This window comes from Serinus canaria, chromosome 5 (assembly GCF_022539315.1).
Source record: "Serinus canaria isolate serCan28SL12 chromosome 5, serCan2020, whole genome shotgun sequence".
Taxonomy (NCBI): Eukaryota; Metazoa; Chordata; class Aves; order Passeriformes; family Fringillidae; genus Serinus; species Serinus canaria.
Genome location: NC_066319.1, coordinates 22,272,591 through 22,284,639, shown reverse-complemented (window position 1 = coordinate 22,284,639; position 12,049 = coordinate 22,272,591). Strand labels below are relative to the sequence as shown.

Here is a 12,049-nt window from a genome sequence, read left to right as displayed (position 1 = left end):
TGTCACGCCAAGGGGAGCAAACTATTTCATCTCCCTCTGCCTCGTTGTCACTGCCTGGGAAGCAACATCAGAGAGGAACAGAAAGCCACAGCCCTGGCCACCCAAAAGGGTTAGACACATGGGTGCAGGCAGAGGGACTTAGGTGCAGACTGCCACTGTTCTCAAGGCAACAATCACAGTTTTCTCAGTAAGTTTTAAGGCATTCTGCCTGCACAATGCTAAAGAGAACCTTTGACTAGGCAAAGGTGAGATGAGACTACAGACTAATGTGCAAGGCATGCATGCTTAACTCTTGCTTTCTCAGGGCACCTGCTCCTAGGTTGCTTTTTCCACACATCTGACACAGCCCAAACTCCATATTGCAGGGGATGGGGCAGTCTTTCACTCTCCAAAGAGCACCCCATGCCAGGAGAGTACAATATTCACATAGGGCTCAGCCCTGTAACTCACTCACTCATCCTTCAAAAATAGTTTTGGCATACTTGCAGCTTTGCTGGAGCTGCTGCTTCCCTGTGAGGCACCAGATAAGTCACCTGGGTCTCTCCCTGCTTTCTCAGTGCCAGCACTTCATCACGATTCCTGGGAGTGGGTGCATTTAACATCTGTTTCCCACAAACATTTGTAAGTGTGCCTTTGAAAACTGCCTGCCATTAAGACTTCTGTGAGTAAAAGTCTATCCTTTGTTCTTGGCAGGAAGCTAACAAGGAGTTTCAAGGTGGCTGAAACTATTACAATATAAAACACACAATGAATGTTCATAGACCTTTTTTTTTTGCATTAATCCCTCACATTTAATGTCCTTCCTCTGTCACTGTAAACCTGCATCTCTAGATGAAGGACAGGGATGGCTTCCCCTTGGAAATCTGGAGGGTACAAACATCTCTTGCCAATCCACCTGTCTCTGCTGGGAAGTGCTGGAGACATGAGCTGAGCAGGGGCTGAACTGCCCTACTTCACAATGCTGGGAACAAGGGCTGCTCCCAATCAGTACAGCTTTCCCACCGGTGTCAAAGTTCAGAGGGTGCTGTGGGACTGCCTGGGAGGTGGCTGCAGCAGGTTCAGCAGGTCTGAAGAGAGGGAACATCTAGGACAAGGGACAGTGCCTCACAGCAGTGCCCCTGTTTGGCAGTCAGAGCCCAGTGCCCACGCTGACCTTTGTATCTGTTCTTGTGGTGTGTAGGGACACTTCTTCCTGTGCTTTGCAAGTGTGATTGAGAGACAATTTCTTTGGTTGCCCTGTCCCGTGGTGGCACTTTCTTGGGATAGATGCTGCCAAGAGAAGATGGTTCTAACTTTAGAGCAGAGACGACACTGTGCTATATAAACCTATCATTAAGAAAATAAGCAGAATGATAGGATTCCTGCTCCTACTGTGTGTGCATATAATTACATTCCTACGAGCCCTCTGAGGTCTGCGTGGGAGAGGAGTTTTATTTTTTTATCCATCATAAGTCACAATATTTTAAAGAAATTACAGCACCCCAGAGAAGAAGAGTTTAAATGTTTCAGTAGGTACCAGCAGGTACTGTGTCAGAAGGGATGAAAGACTGCGTTTAGTGCCAAGCAGCAGCAATGTTCCACCTGACTCTGATGCCTTAAAGGGGAGGAAGTCCCTGCCAAACAGATTCTCTTTGGTTAATAGCTACGATTTTGTCATTAGGGAGAATTGCACAAAGTGCAAACCCACCATGCCTAATTGTGACTCCAGCAAGCTGATGCCTTTAATTGCAGTCTTTGGGGAAACACAGTGGGAACAGGAGCAGCAGCTGAGGCTGAGCATCATCCTTGGGCTGGCCAGCTGTGGCTGGCACATTGTCCACAGCCACCACATCAACTCTCCTTGCTGAGCATTGGCTTCTCTTCATATTCACAGTGCAGCCCGTCGAGGAGCCAGCTTTGATGAAGGAAAAGCAGCTAAACATGTGCCTCCTGCTGGTATTGGGCTGCAAGAAAGGCAGCTGGAGCTCCAGAGCAAAGAGGGATGGGACAGAGAGGGGTTGAAACAGACAGCAGGCAGCAAGTGAAACAAGAAATTAATGGAGTGTGCAGGTTGAAGAAGCAAGGGCTGTCTTTGTGAGAAATCCAGTTTGTTAACTAGAACAGGAAGGGCCACCAGATGAACCCCTGAAATCTGTTGTGTGTCACAAGGGCTTCTAGCTACTGCCAGTCCCCCGTGCTCCCCACATTTGCAGGGTTGAGATGCACTTAAACACATGCCAGCCCCTATGTTCAAACAAAGGAGAAGCTGAAGACAAAAGTCCTGTCCTGCTGGATCTCTATGTCAGGTCAGTGCTTTCACAGTGAAAGGTGAGGAGAAACATCTCTGTGGAAGCTGGATCAGAATAATTTCATTCCCTTGCAGTGGCTTCAGAAAAAGATGAAACACTTTTTGATTTAGACCTGGACCTTGGCACAAGGTGCCAGCCCCATGTGTTATCCCGTAACTATTGCTCCTACATAAATAACTGTTTGTTCTGGAATTTCATAGCACTTGTGCAACAGAATCGTTGCTATGACACAACGACATTACTGCATGTAAATCCAATTAGATCCCAAAGTGCACTGTGTAACTGTAATCGGCCCCTGCGGAGCAGCCATGAGGGGACCTGCACAAGGCCGTGCAACTGGATACCAAATTACAGTCAATCTACCTCCTCTTTAGCTGCATTAAAATGCTAATGTCACTGCAACGCGGGCCCATTTGCCAGCGATGACTGCCTTGCCTTGCAACACTGGAGTGAATGAGCCTGTTGCACTGCCTCAGAGCATTTAATTCCTCAGTACAGCGGAGTGAGCAAAGCCCTTAGGGACATCTTATACCTGCAAACAGTAACCTGATTGGCTTTGATAACACTAAAAGCATGTGAGGCTTGTGACAGTGTTTAAATGAGTCGGAGCTGCCTCCAAAACTACCCTAAGTTTCCTACACAAGCAGAGCAACTGGGTCTCGTCTCATCCTGATTGCTGTTAACAAGAGCACATTTCTGCCGCCAAAAGTCTGTGTGTGTAAGAGCACATCAGTCTCACACAGGAGGATTGAACCTCCTAAATTTTCAAATAAATAACACCAGCTTTGCAACAAAACTACTAGTACATCTCTTACCCTCTGTTTTGTATTTGCAGCTTTGCACAATGTGCGCATAGAATACATGAGATCATACAGAGGTAAAATCTCCCACACGTGCACAGACGTTCAGAATGGAAATTCAGAAGTCCCAGAGCAGAACCAATTCTAAATGCTGCAACATTTCAAAAGTGCTAGATTATGTGTTTGAAGTGCCAGCATGGCTTCAGGCCACAGACCGCTCCATTTCAGCTGGTGCAAATGTTCACACTGCACCGTTCAAAACATGAACTGCCTGCTCACTTTGGCCCCTTCCCAAGGAAAGTTCCATAGGTAATCACATCTGGCTCTTTTGTACAGCTTCTCACACACAGGAACCAGCTGTCTCAGAAAAGAAGATCCTGCACACAGAACCAAAACATCTGATAGCCTCTAATTCTTTTGAGTTCTGTTCCTTTAAAATAAAGCCCTGAGATAGCTCACAGGTGTATTTTCCCTCCTATTAACTGCAGTACAGTGGAACCATATGGTACCGATTGCCTTTCTGAACAGATGACCCACAGATTATATACACTGGTAGTATAACAACATTCTTTTTTTTTATTAGATGAGAAAACCAAGGCTAAAAGTGGAATGGATGTGCTAAACCTCCTGACTCCCAATGTAGCTTTCTGCTCATTAGTCCATGCTGAGACCAGTCCCAAACCCATGAAAAAGATGATCACTTCTGGCTGACAAGTAGCACCCTTTGTCAGGTGTCTTCTGTCCCAGAAAGCTGTTATTTAGCAAACCCAAAGGGAGGCAGTTAACTTTGGCCTTCTATTTCTGAAAGTATTTCCCTTCTGGATGGAATAAATGTCACCCTCCTGAGTGGATCATGGAGCTGCACCACAAGCCAAGTGACATTACCCACTGTCATGTCACCTCCTGTCGCGGGGTGGAACACTCCATGCGCTTGCACCACACTGCAGATGCTGAGGGGATTTAACACAAAGTCTAAATGCCTGCCACGTTTTTTTCCTGAGTTTTCCCTGAGCCTGACATATCTCACCTTTACAACAACTGGTTCCTCATTGCTCTTTTCTGTCCTCTTTTCCTATAGCCCTGCTTTGTTTGCAGCAAGTACCTCAGCAGTTTGTGGCATTCGTGATGGTTTTGAGAGATGAAGGAATAAATCTCAGGAACACTGGACAGTTGCTGTGGCAACCTTGTCCTCCTCAGACAATGATTTTCAATATTTTAAGAATTTTCCCAGGCTTCAGGGAAACAAGGCAGAGAAAAAATATTTTAAAGTAAGGATGGTACCAAAAGGGATTACTGTAAGCCACAGGGCTTATTTTGTCCTATCAGAAAGATGATGATGTTGATGTCCTTAGCAGGAAAAAGAAGCCATGACTGTCTGAGCAGAGGCAGGGAGCCATGGGCAAGGGAATTTGAAATCTCTGCTTGTATCGTCTGTTTTAATGCAGAACGGAGTTGCAGATCAATAGGTTAACTTCTTTTTGTCGTGTTTATTCTCAGTGTTTTCTCATAAGGCAGAGGTGTGGAAAAACTAACCCTATTTGGGATCATTTAATTGGGGAAGTAATAACTTTAATTCCTTTTTAAAAAGAAATCTCAAACAGAACTTCAAATGCAGTAACTATTGTACAAAAAAAAAAAAAAAAAACAAAACAAAAAACCAAAAACACAACAACAAAAAGACCCAACCCCCTCCCCCCAAAACCAAAACCAGACAGAAGCTCCCCAAACCCCAGAAAACTACCAAATTCTCTGTTCAAGGTAACAGCCTACTCAGATATAAAAACAAAATAGTCCATTTAGTCAGGTTCAGTCAGTCTAGAAAAGTAAAGATTAGGAAAAAGAGCCTGTAAGAAAAGCAGATCTTAATTGAGGGATCTCAATAATACTAAATAATCCAGAAAATAGTATTTCTGGAAATCTGAGAAGTGACATTATTTATCTGTTTCTGGTCATCTGTTAAATGCTTTTAATGAGAATAATAATAATACATCCCAAAGTGTTATGGATTCTAAACAGAAGAGGATATTACAGGAAATAAATGCATAGGTTGTGATATGTGCAGGAAAACCTGAACAGCAAAATGACATGAGAAATGGCCTAGGAAGGAGAGGCAGCCCTGAAGTCTAAGTTACCCTGCTTATAGTCAAACTGATACATATCTCATAAATATTTCATGTGCAAATCTAACTGAGTTTCACTGTAATCAGCACCTTTAACTTACTCTAGCACATAAAATTGCAGCTAATGTGGTTTGAAAGGTAAATGTGACTGATCTAAACCACACCTGCCCCAATTAAGGTATGAACACCCAACCACTCAACATCTTTTACTACACATATTTTTGATTTCAGATTAAGAGAGTGAACCATGGCCACAGCCCACGAGAGGGCTTCAGATGTTCTGCAGGAAAATAAATGAGAGTTAATAAATCCCATAATCTTGGCATACGTGTTTCTAAATGCTCTCTCTTCCTCCATAAGACATATAATCTAAGTGCTCCAGCAACCATCAGGTTCCAGGCACACAAAAGACCCCGAGCACAATTCATACATAGATGACAGGAGTACAGGGACCAAGTGAGATATGAGCCAAGACTCAAAGGCTGGCTCCCAGCTGCTTTTGCTTTCCCAATGGATAACAGATACTGCGTCAATACACACAATGTCATGCTAGTGAGTTTGCTGCTCTCTTAACACCTCATTTTTCTCTCCATCCGAACTTATTTTGAAAGCATGCAGTTACTGTCCCCTTCTCCTTTCTCTTTTGTCCTTACTCATGGCATGGTAAACATGAAAGACAGCATGGCTGGTTATTGTTAATGCATTTGAAAGTGCAGACCTTTCAAAGGGGGTTATTCTGGAACATGCCACGGTTTTCCTTGTTATTTGCACAGGCAGCTAATGATCATCCTAATAGCTTCTCTCTCTGAAGTCATAATAAGCTTACAAATGAACCCACTCAGCACATATTAAAAAGCAAGGGATGCTCCTTTGATTACAGCCTTTATGGAAATCTCCGAATATTTGTTTTGTTGCTGCACAGCCGCAATTAGGACATGCTGCTGGGAGCCGGCTCAGCTGCCAGAGCAGTGGGGTTTGGAGACACCTCCAGTGCCATAGCAACACAGCCACCTCTCCCAGCATCAGACACAGGGAGTCTGGCAGCCCTTCAGCTCTCTCAGAAATGAAGAAATAAGAGGTGCCTAACGCAAGTCCCTCCGCTGGCGCCTGGGCTGCGTCTCTGAGGCCGCGCGGACAGCCCCGCGTGCGGCTCTCGCCAAGGAGCCGTCCTGCGCCCACCTTGGTCCTGCCACCAGCACACTGTGGGGCACACAGCCCCTGAGACACACCCCACCGTGGCTGCACAGCCCACCCTGCAGGAAAAATGGGCAACGAGGGCAACACGGGTTGGGGACACCCCAGGAGGCAGGAGCCTCAGGCATTGCTGAGGTGCCAGAATGGGGGAACTCACTTCCATGGCTACCTAGGACACTTCTCCCTCCATGACCTCATCCTTCCACATGTAGGAGGGGAACCAAATAACCTTATGGAAATCTCCTTACCACTTAACTGCTCAGAGGTTGATCTAAATCCCACTTGTATTGCTGACAGACTTAAACTTCTCCAAGGGGGTGCAGGGGAGGGGGAATTAAAGGATGTAAAAACCTCCAAAATTGAGGTTCTAGTTTTCATTAAGATTTGATCAAGCATTCCACAACAACTAAAAGTTAGAAGACTGTACCTTTCTTCCCCTAAAGGAAACACTGTGAACAATATACCCTCTTTCTCAAAATATCCCTATTCCCTGAGCACAGTGCATATGTAAAAGTCTTTAAGTGGAGAGACTTGGGCAGTAATTTATTTTTGCAAACAAAATCAGGAGCTTACGTGCTGATGACATGGATCCAGAGGCTTTCAGACAGCTTCAGTGGGGTGACTTTCACCCACAAAAAGCATAACATCTCTCACAAAGCTGGGACTCTAAACAAACCCCTTCTACTTTGCCTGAAAGCCAAGACCTTTGTATGGAACAGATATTTTCTAAATCTCCAAGAGACTGGCTGAGGTTAAAGCAGGTCAAACCATGTAATACAGATATCTTTGTGTTGATACTACCCACGGTGCCTATTAGGAAGGCCACAATTGTAAGAAACCTTTTCTCGTCAAGGATATTTAATAGAGTGCCAGAGAGTCTCCCCAGGCACTCTTTGTTTTAAGGTTTGTGAGCTTTGGGGGGAAAGGATTAGGTCTCTGACTGTGAAGTAGGTTTTTAGCTCTATTGTAACCTAAATTACACAGGAGAGCAGCACCGGCTTGCAAGAGCCCTGGGTATAGACTGGGGCAAAACCTGGAGCACCGTCAGTCATACATACACATAAAAACTGGCATGCACTCACAGGGCATCCTAAGGACTCTCTCAAAACTGAAGCAGCAAATGTAACTATGGAAATACTCTGGTTGCTTTACTCAGTCTTCGCTTCTATTTTATCCACTGGAAGTCAGGACTTAGACACTAAAGACATGAAACCTTTTCTAATTCAAATCAGAAGGTCTGGAACAATTACAAATGTGTCAGTGATTGATGAAGGCACAAGCTGATCCCATGGCCTTCAATCGGTACAAAAACAATTTGTAGATGGACTGATGAGTACCTTCCTCTTCCCACCCAAAAGAAGCACAAACACAGTCTGACCCAACCAGGCAATTCTGATTTTGAAAGTCGAGGTAACCTTCTTAGGGAGAACAAAACCAGATCTCTTATGAGGAACAGGCTAACTTCCACCTCAGTCAGGACTGGGCTGAATTCTGAATGCAAAATCACACCAGTTTTCAGTGGCTGGAGCTCACTATACCCACACCTTGCTATGTCTCTTTTCTTGATCAGAATGCAATTTGAAAGAAATGCTGCATTTCAGCTAAAACCCCCATATTTTAAAAGTACCAAAATGAGGTTTGTAGAGCAAAGAGCTAAAGCAGCTTAGGTTAAGGCTGAGAAAACATAGGAAACAACAGGATGTTCCAGCTATCCCGAGCACAGAGAGACAAGCCTTTGGGGACAATCTCCTAGTCAGGCTGCAGAGTTGCTCTGCATTTAGGACAAGAAAAGTTGTCTCAAGAAACACAGCATTTAACAGCTTCTTCTCCCATCCCTGCAGTCAGCACAGGGAAAAGAATCTTTCTGAAAACATTGTGGAGTCGTGCCATGAAAATACATTTGACAATAAATTTTATGACAAATTTCATTACAAGATTTGTGGTTACCATTCCTCGTGTCTGATGCACAAACCACCTTGCATCAGAACATTAATACCATTTAAGCCTTAGATTGCTCTCCACATTAGTCTGAAAGCCCTTTATGAAGCTGTGTCCTTTATAAAGCTGATGGGGCTTTGCTCCAGAATACCCAGCAAGTGTCCTGGGCAGCTTCTGTGGTCTCCTGTCTAGTGCTCAAACCACTTTTATATTCCAGTTCTGCTAACATCTCTCACAGAAACTCACAGACATTAGCAAGTCATTTCAAGCTGGTGTTCCTCATCCTTCCCCACCCTGTATTTAGTATAATTAACAGCAACACTTATCTCTGTCACCCGTGGGGTTTCAGAGATTTAGTTCAGTATCCTATGAGAGTGCCAGGCTGCCTCTACTGAAAACAGGAAAAAAATGTACCTAGAAGACAGTATTCAAAATATTGTCATTTTTAGATGAAAACAAGTATTTTGAGTGACTGCCAGTATTTTTTAAAACTGCTCAAGTACAAAAACCCCAGGTGAGGTCCTTCATATGGACCAGAAAATGTCAGATGGTTTGTACTCCATGTTCCTCTCAACAATGGGCTCAAAACTGTAGAATTATACATTTAGAGTTGATGCTCCAAAAATGCTCTCCTGCACCCTCAAACAGACAACCCCTTTAAGTTTCCTCTACAGGTCACACCAGGAAATTTCTCACTGGGAGATCTCCAAGTCAATGACCTTCTGTTGAAGACACAGCAAGCTTTGTAATCTTAAAAGTGGACACTGTCCCCAACACAGCTGACATCCCACATCACCAGCACCACCAGGACCCCCAGACAGTGAGAGGCTGGATCACAGGGGTTGTGCATTGGAGGGGAAGAGCATCCTGGTTGCAATCTACAGGGCCACTGCCAACTCAGTGCACTTTGAAACTCCACGTCCAGCACCACAGCCCACACACCGCCCTCCCTGCTCTTCCCCATTGACAACGGTGTGAACCAGCTCTTCCAGGGGGCCAGCAGAGATGTGGGAGTCTTCAGGGCATTTGGGATCAAGGATCAGTATCCTGGAAGCCCCAGGTGCAATAATGCATGGGGACATTTTTGGAAAATGTAGCTCCTTTAGAAGTACCTCAGGAACTAAAGTTTTCCAGTCAGCACAGTGTCAACCAGGAATTTGAAGGAGGCACTTCCAATAGTCTCATACTCATAGCAGAAAAGCTGCAGTGCAAAATTTCCCCCAGTAAGGGATCAGCTACTTGCATGGCTTGGAAAAACAGATTTGTTCTTACATCTTTTGGATGAAGCACATTAATCTGAACACAGGATGCATTAATGTAAATTGGCCTTCCAGTTTATTTGCATCAGCCTCCTCAAGCTCTGAGCCCACACTTAACCTCCATCCTTTCAAGCTGTGCACCCAGGTGCTCTAGAGGTGAGTGCAGTGTGACTCTGCTGAGATGGAAGATGAAGTACCAGAGATGCACAGAGAAATATGAGAGGCAGGAGACGTGCTTAGGGATCTATCATTTCGATAGGCTGAGCTCCTTTTCTGAGCCTGCACACTCCCTATGGGCCAGGGGAAAGCAGGTGATGGTGCTGGCCCATCGTGGAAAACCCTGCAGAATAGCTTTGACTCCGTTTGTCCTTCACCAGTTTTGCTGTTTAAATGCTGCAAGTCCTTGGAACTGAGCACTCCCCATCAGCAGAGCCAAGTTCTCCCCTCTCAGCCCCTTGAGACCCAAAGAGCAGGCAGAGATGTGCAACCTTTCCCCAAAGTTTTGCAGCTGCTGAAACAAGCATGGGCTCACCTTGCCCTGACTGACTGAACTGTCCCCCCTCCTCTTCTCCAAGCAGAGCCTTGTCTGTGTTTCTCTTCCTCATCCATTCCACTGCTTCAAATTTTGAGAGGCTCTATTTTACCTTTTATTTCCTAAGTTTCCTTCTCCTCTGCAATGCATGGTGTTGACACTGTTAGCCATGTATCATTACCATATCTCATACCATATTAATCTTTTTTGTCATCTGATTTTGCATAGGAGTTATCATTTAGAAAATCCGATTTTGCTCAGAAGCATCCAAACAAATCTGTGAGTCAAAAAGAGTAAGAGAACAAAAACGAGTGCCAAGTAAACTTCCATTTAAGCATTTTACATATCCTGTATGAAATACCAGCTCCTAAAATTCATTTTTTTGGTGAGATGACATCTCATATAATATGCTATCTTTCCATTATGCCAGGGTCACATTGCTCAGGTATCTCAGCTAATACTTATCTGCAGCTTTCCCTGCTATCCTGGGAAGATTACAAATAAATTAAGTGACTCCAAAGCATTTTGGAGTAAAAGCCAGGATATCCTTCTGATAAAAAATTGTAGTCAGAGAGAGCTACAATCTATCAGTAGCAACCCAGGGAATTCATTTCTGTAAATCAATGAAATACTGCTAAATCTATACCAAACACCCAGAATAATGATTTTGTCACTACTTAAACTTTGCTTTTGGCTCAGTGAATCTGAAATTAGTCCTTTCAACTGGACCATTATTTGGTCAGGAGATTTTTTTTTTTTTTAAATTCATTCTAGGATGGGATATTACTGTAATGCCAGATTTCATTCAGCCATTTAATAAAAAAAAATTATCACACTGGTGGGTTTGGTATAAGCTATTAACCTACAAATAAACTGATTTTAATTAAGGCACAGATGTGCAAGGCTTTGGCTGGAGACTTTCAATATCTGCTTCAAGAAGTATGATATATTTATATGAGTCATAGCCAAGATAGGGAGGAATTTACTCTACACATTCATTTTTTTAAGGGTTGAAAATGCAGGATTTAGTTCATGAAGGCAGCTTTAAGTTACCACCTGTGGTTACTACCCCAGCTTTGCTTGGAGACCTGCATTTTACAGCCTAGCTGTAGTGACTCATATAAACAAGGGAATTCGCCTGGGGCAAAGGGTGCTTAACCTCGATGGGTTTGACAATATCTCCAGTCAGACCGTGTTTCATTTTCCCAACCACACAAGCAGACCATGGCCTCATCAGAGAAGCAGCTCTGCCCCAAGCAAGGACACATTTTTCTAGCCGAAATAAAATGATATGTCATGACTCTGTTCCCTTTACAGCATCATTTTCTTTCCTACTGTACCTAAAGGCTTAGTGAGCAATTTAATAGAAACTTTATAATGTGGATGCTTTTCTCCTTTTTAAAGATGATGTATCTATTCTCTTTGTTAAAAAGATCTAAATGGAGGTACACAGAAAAACATTATTCTTTCCCAAAAACTGGAGTAAGCCATATTGTAGTTGGGATATTGCCACTTTGACTGTGCAGCTAAGAGTTTAATTAGCAACTTTGCATAACATAGCATAAGGTTTCCTAGTATCTGTCCACTTCATACAATGTACAAGAGCTCCTAAATCAATAAGCTTACTCCAAACTCTGAAGAAAAATACCATCAGCCTTTTACCAAAGCTTTTTTATTCCACTGTTTTAAATAGAGGCACTTTAGGCTTCACATGGCCACTAAAAAAGGTCCATGTAGGTCTGACATTACTTTACATATTAAAGATAGTAGCATTAATTACAAAGCTGAACAGATTCTGTGACCACCACTAAGTGAAACAGGCTTTTATAACTACACAATTGGAAAAATAGATACAAACATTAACAAAATACACCAAAAATAGCTAAAATTGAAATCTACCCACCTTTCCCCAGCTCAT

At 43.6% G+C, this 12,049-nt stretch overlaps 1 protein-coding gene across 2 annotated transcripts in view; it reads right to left on the bottom strand.

Annotated features, from left to right (window-relative positions):
• The window catches only part of TSPAN18 (tetraspanin 18), a 121,464-nt gene that overhangs the window by 27,102 nt on the left and 82,313 nt on the right, over window positions 1–12,049 (bottom strand). The gene's annotated exons all lie outside the window — the stretch shown is intronic.